Consider the following 7,196-nt stretch of genomic DNA (forward strand, 5'->3'; position numbering starts at 1 on the left):
TCATTTGGTTGTTTGGTGGGAGTTGGCGGGGCAGGGGCAGAAAGTGGCGCCCCTGGAGAGCCGCGGCCCGAACACTGGGGTGCAGCCCACTGTGAATCCACGCACTGAGACGCCGCCACCTGCCCCGGTGTGGGTGCCTGTGCGTCCTGCTTTGTGGTCATCCTGGCTGCTCCAGCACACAGGTGTCTAATCTTCAAGCAGAAAGAAGACGTGGTCACCCCCCAACCCCTAGACTCTGTATGTGTGTGAAGTTTTCAGTGTCGTCTCAGGCATTGTCTCAGGGGCAAGGAGAGGCGCTCAGCGCGCAGGAGCTGCGGCACCAGGCAGGAAGTCACCAAAGAGGGAGTCCAGGTCAAAAGGGACTTGGAGACACAACAGAAGCAACCACAGAGAGCTTGTCTGAATCCTGACTGGAACAAACCACCCGACAAAAGACATTTTGAGACAAGAGAAATTGAAACACTGACAAGGGGTTAGATATTAAGGGAGTACTGTTAATTTTGTTGGGCGTGATAGTGATAATTTTTTAAAAATTTCTTGGCTGGGCGTGGTGGTGAGCCAGCGCTCCCAGCACTTTGGGAGTCTGAGGCGGGAGAATCGTGAGCCCGGGAGTTCGAGACCAGCCTGGGCAACATAGCATGACCTCAACTCTACAGAAAATTTTAAAACCTAGCCAGGCATGGTGGGAGGCCAAGGTGGGCCGATGACTTGAGGTCAGGAGTTCGAGACCAGCCTGGCCAACATTACAAAAATTAGCCAGGCGTGATAGCGCACACCTGTAATACCAGCTACTGGGGGGCTGAGCCAGGACAATTGGTTGAACCCGGGGGCAAAGGTTGCAGTGAGCCGAGATTGTGACAGTGCACACCAGCCTGGGCAAGAGAGCGAGACTCCATCTCAATCAATCAATCAATCAATAAAATGTCTGCAATAAAAAATGTTTTAAGTTGAAGAGTAAGATCACAAAAATAGTACTCAGATGTAACAAGTTTTTCTTCCGTGACTCACATGAAGGACTCCAGAGGCCAGGATGGGGGCGAGAGCCACTACCTCCATGTGGCACGTGGGTTGCCCGGTGCTCCAGGCCTGCCCAGCCTCGGGGCCTGGCACCTCCTGCTCCCTCGGCCTGGAATGTTCTCACCCAAGACCCCTGCATCTGACTCTCACCTTCTTCCTTGTGTGTTCCTCACGTGTCTTTTTCATGACGTCTTCCTTCTCTGAATAGAACTCCCTCTTCTCCTCCTCCCAATCCCTCTGCCCTCCAGTTTGACACCAAAGTACCTTTCACCCACTGAGGTCCTGTGTCACAGAATGAAACTGTGGGGGCAGGGTTTTGTTCTGCTCACTAACGGATATCCTCAGACGGTATGTATGTATGTATGTATTTATTTATTTCTGTTTTTTTCTTTTCTTTTTTTCCTACTAAACGACCAAACAGGCAAAACCTAGCACAGTGTTTAATGGTGGGAGGTCCCTGATGGATCTCCGCCGGGTCTCTGCCAGGACATGAAGAAGCGGCTCAGGTTCCAGGCTTCTGTCAGATGTGTCGGCTGTCTAGGCTCCCAGGGCCTTCTATTCTTACAGCAGGTGGCCGCCATGCCCCTGACGTTTTCCTGACACACAGGCTGCCTCCAAGCCCATCGCCGAGTCGGTGCAGACTTGCAGACCCATGTAAACCCAGCGGGCCCCTTAGAGGTTTGGGAAGGAGAGGTCACCATTGCTGGCTCTACTGTGACTGTCCTGACTTGGCCCTCACTGGGCATTAATGCTTCAGTTTCACAATGCGCTTGGGCAGATGTCCCCTGGTCCTAAGAGAGGTCCCGCTCATCCCAGGCGCACTTAGTATTAGAGAGCGCCCATCTTTATCTTAAGTGAAAAAGAAAGAAAGAAAAGAAAGAAATAACAACGCTGTAGACCAATTGAGCCTAGCAGACACATACAAAACACTCCACACAGCAACAGAAGAATATTCATTCTTCTCAAATGTACACAGACGTACATAGATCACAGGTTATGCCGCAAAAGAAATTCTTAACAAATTTAAGAAGATCGGGCCGGGCGCGGTGGCTCAGGCCTGTAATCCCAGCACTTTGGGAGGCCGAGGTGGGTGGATCACAAGGTCAAGAGATCGAGACCATCCTGGCTAACGCAGTGAAACCCCGTCTCTACTAAAAATACAAAAAAATTAGCCAGGCATGGTGGTGGCGCCTGTAGTCCCAGCTACTTGGGAGGCTGAGGCAGGAGAATGGCGTGAACCCGGGAGGCAGAGCTTGCAGTGAGCCGAGATCCCGCCACTGCACTCCAGCCTGGGCGACAGAGCAAGACTGATCGAAGTCATACAAAGCATCTTTCTAAACCACAGTGGAATGAAACTAGAAACCAGTAGTAGTAGGACAAGGAGAAAATTCCCAAATATGTGGAAATTAAACAACACACTCTGAACAACCAATGGGTCAAAGAAGAAACACAAAGGAAATTACAAAATATCTTGAGAAAAAATGACAGTAAAAACACAACATAACAAAAGTTATGGGAGTAGCAAAAGTAGTACTAAAGAAACAGTTTATAGCACAGAACACGTACGTTAAGAAATAACAAAGATCTCAAATCAACAACCTAACTTTACACTTCAAGAAATTAGAAAAACAAAAACAAACTAAAAACAAACTTAGCAGGGGGAAGAATACCATAAGCAGAAAGTGAAGAACAGCCAGCAAGTGCAGAGATCACACGGTGAGAGAGGAAGCAAGAGGGCACAGGGGATGGTGCCAGGCTCTAGTTAACAACCAGCTTCCACAGGAACTAACAGAGCAAGAACTCATTATGGCAAAAACAGCACCAAGCCATTCATGAAGGATCTGCCCCCATCACCCAAACGCTTTTCACTAGACCCCGCCTCTCAACACTGACACAGTGAGGATTAACTTTCAACGTGATATCTGACGGTAACGAACAAACCATATCCAAACCACAGCAGTGCCGCTGCTATGGAAAACAGTATGGAGATCCCTCAAACAATTAAAAATGGAATTAACATACAATCCTTGAACCTTGAGGATAGTACACTAAGTGAAATAAGCCAGTCACAAAAAGAAAGATGCTAAATGTTAGTTTCATTTATTTTGTTTTTATTTTTGTGGATTGCTTTTACATTTTTTATTTAATATTGATTTCTAATTATTATGTAAAATGTTTACATGGTTCTAAAATCAAATCTAAAACAAAGGAATCGAAATCAACAACAAAGGAAGGTACGTTCCGATCAGTCTAACTTCCATCTGTTGTTTCCAATACCCAGTTCCCTCCCTCATTCTATAAATAACAATTTTTATATGTATATATATATAATGGTTATTACTATTTAGAAAGAATATTCCACAATAATTAAGAGCATAGGCTTTACAGTTATGAATTCCTTCATTTAGTAAGTATTTAGTTCACACGTATTATGTGCCAGACTTATGTTAGACCCTGGAGATATAGTAGTGGTCTATGTCATCATAGAACTTCTTTTTTAAAAATTGTGGACAAAAACATATAAATTTTACCATTTTAACCGTTTCTAGGCACACAGTTTAGTCGTGTTCAGTGTAAGTACCTTGTGTGCATCAGAGTTCTAGAAATTTTCACCTGGTAAAACTGAAACTCTAGACCCATTGAAGAAAAAAACTCCTTTCTCCCTTTTCCCAGATGATTAAGATCCCACCAATAAAATCTTTCACCATGTGTCATGCGGTATATCTGTCTGTAACCTTTACCATACCAACTGATACGGCTGACTGATGAAATTGAGTTTCAGGTTGTAACCAGTGCATCCTCTTCATTATCAACATTAATATCAAATACATTTACCAGGCCATCAGGTGAACCTGAGACTACCATGTTGGGATTGCTGGGATGGAAATGTACTTGAGTGACATCATCGCTATGTGTCTCTGAATATGCACCAATCGCGTCTTGAGTTGTACGTAAATCCTGAGAATTCATCCTTGCATCCCCAAACACCAGCCATGCATCATCATCAACTTTTCTGTACCAGCACAAAGATCATTACAGTTAATATCAAAATGGATAAAAGTATTGGAAGGGTAATCCCTGAAGAGCTGGGCAGGTTTTTCACTGGCTACTCGAGCTTCCCAACATTTTACAGTGCCATCAGTATATCCTGAATATACACTGTCACAGGAATTCGCAAAAATTTCACTCGATTAAGAAGTCCAGGATATCCACTAAATTCTCAGAGTACATTTAATCTTTTTCTCTATCATATATTCTGATCGATCCATTAGAATATAAAACAGCAACCAAGTTTTATTTTCCTGCTTGCACAGTCTTTGATATGTCTATGCCAAGAAGTTCAGTGGGTTTTTTGGTTCCTGAGGAACGTTTAACAATGTGCAGATTAGCAAACTGTTCCTCAGTCTTTTCCATATCAACAGTAGCATCCAAGGATAGTAAAACTCCAGAAATCCCACTTTTAGGTATTTACTCAAGAGAAATAACAGCTTATGTCCATACAAACACTTGTACACGTGTTCATCACAACTTTATTTATAACAGCCAAATACCTCAGCAGTTGGCCCCCAGTGAGTACTGGAGAAAATGCAGGCTCCCAGATTTCTTTCTTGATTTCTTTTTCAGATTGTTTACTCTTGGCATATGTAACTCCTACTGATTTTTGTATGTTGATTTTGTATCCTGCAACTTTACTGGATTTGTTTATCAGTTCTAACAGTTTTTTGGTGGAGTCTTTAGATTTTTCTAAGTGTAAGATCACGTCATCTGTGAAAAATGCTAATTTGTCTTAATTCTTTCCAATTTGGGTGTCATTTATTTCTTTCCCTTGCCTAATTGCTCTGGTTAGGACTTACAGTATTATGTTGAATAAAAATGGTGAAAGTAGCCAGGTGCAGAGGCTCACACCTGTAATCTCAGCACTCTGGGAGGCCAAGGTGGACAGATTGCTTGAGGCCAGGAATTCAAGACTAGCCTGGGTAACATGGAGAAACCCCATCTCTACTAAAAATATAAAAATTAGGCAGACACAGTGGTGCATGCCCGTAATCCCGGCTACTTGTGAGGCTGAGGCATGAGAATCACTTGAACCCAGGAGGCGGAGGTTGCAGTGAGCTGAGATCACACCACTGCACTCCAGCCTGGGTGACAGAGCGAGACTCTGTTTCAAAAAAAGAAAGAGTTGAAAGTAGGTGTTTGATTTGTTCCATATGTTAGAGGAAGGGCCTTCAATTTTTCCCTATTCAGTACCATATAAGCTGTGGAACTGTTATATATAGCCTATATTATTTTGAGGTATGTTCCCTTTATACTCAGTTTGATGATGGGTTTTATCACAAAGGGATGCTGAGTTTTATTGAATGCTTTTTCTGGATGTGTTGAGATGATCATATAGTTTTTGTTCTTGGTTCTATTAATGTGATGTATCACACTTACTGATTTGTATATGTTAAACCATCCTTGCATCTCTGGGATAGATCCCATTTGACCATGGTGAATAATCACTTTAATGTGTTGTTAAATTCAATTTGCTAGTATTTTGTTGAAGATTTTTGCCTCTATGTTCAATCAGTGATACTGACTTACCATTTTCTTTTTTTGTTGTGTCCTTGTCTGGTTTTGGTATCAGGGAAATGATGGCTTCAGAGAACAAGTTAGGAAGTATTCCCTCTACTTCAATTTTTTTTTAGGGGTTTGAGTAGAATTGGTTCTAGTTCTTTGTAAAACATTTGGTAGAATTCAACAGTGAAGCCATTATATCTAGGCTTTTTTTTTTTTTTTTTTTTTTTTTTTGAGTCTCACTCTGTCACCCAGGCTGGAGTGCAGTGGCCAGATCTCAGCTCACTGCAAACTCTACCTCCCGGGTTCACACCATTCTCCTGCCTCAGCCTCCCGAGTAACTGGGACTACAGGTGCCCGACACCACACCCGGCTAATTTTTTTTTTTTTCCTGTATTTTTTTAGTAGAGATGGAGTTTCACCGTGTTAGCCAGGATGGTCTCGATCTCCTGACCTCGTGATCTGCCCACCTCAGCCTTCCAAAGTGCTGGGATTATAGGCGTGAGCCCCTGCGCCTGGCCGCTTTCTTTCTTTTTTTCACAGAAAACTTTTTATTATGGCTTTTATCTTCTTACTCATTTTGGTTTGTTGAAGTTTTCTATTTCTTCATAGTTCAATCTTGATGGGGTGAATGTGTCCAGGAATGTATCCATTTCTTCTGTGCTTTCTGATTTGTTGGCATATAGTTATTCACAATAGTCTCCAATGATTCTTTGTATTTCCGTGGCCTAGTTGTTATGTCTCCTTTTTTGTTTCTAATTTTATCTATTTGGGTCTTCTTTCATTTTTATCCTAGTCTAGCTAAAGACTTTCATCTTTTCTTTTTTAAAAAACACAACTTTTCATTTTGTTGATTTCTGTATTTTTTTTAAGTCTCAATTTTGTTTATTTTTGCTCTGATCTTTATTATTTCTTTCTTTCTACTAATTTTGGGTTTGGTTTGTTCTTGCTTTTCTAATTCCTTGAGGTGTATTTTAGGTTGTTTATTCGAAGTCTTTCTACATTTTTGATAAAGCCATTTATTGCTATAAACTTCCCTGTTAGTACTGCTTCTGCCACATCCCATAGATTTTGGTATGTTGTATTTTCATTTTCATTTGTTTCAAGAAATTTTTTAATTTCCTTTTAAATTCCTTCATTAACCTATTGATCATTCAGGAGCACATTGTTTAATTTCCATGTGCTTGTGAAGTTTCTGGGGTTCCTCTTATTGATTTCTACTGTTATTCCATCATGGTCAGAAACACATACTTGATATGATTTCTGCATTTTTGAATTTGTTGAGACTTGTTTTGTGGCCTAAGATACGGTTTATTTTGGAGATTATTCCCATGTGCTGATGAAAAGAATGTGTATTCTGTAATAATTGGGTGAAATGTTCTGTAAATGTAAGTTAGGCCTAGTAAGTCTTGGGTATAGTTTAAATTTTTTTTTGTTGGCTTTCTGTCTGGATGATCTGTCCATTAATGAGTAGGGTGTTAAAGTCCCCTACTATTACATTTCAGTCTATCTCTCCGTTTAGATCTGTTAATGTTTGCTTTTATATACTCCGGTGCTCTGGTATTGGGTGCATACATATTTATAATTGTTATATTCTGTTGTTGAATTTACTCTTTTTTTTT

At 41.5% G+C, this 7,196-nt stretch overlaps 1 pseudogene; it reads right to left on the reverse strand.

The window, feature by feature from the left end:
- Nucleotides 1–4,431, reverse strand: LOC105543579 (annotated as a pseudogene).
- Nucleotides 4,432–7,196: the final 2,765 nt, after the last annotated feature.

This window comes from Mandrillus leucophaeus, unplaced genomic scaffold (genome assembly GCF_000951045.1).
Source record: "Mandrillus leucophaeus isolate KB7577 unplaced genomic scaffold, Mleu.le_1.0 Scaffold286, whole genome shotgun sequence".
Lineage (NCBI taxonomy): Eukaryota > Metazoa > Chordata > Mammalia > Primates > Cercopithecidae > Mandrillus > Mandrillus leucophaeus.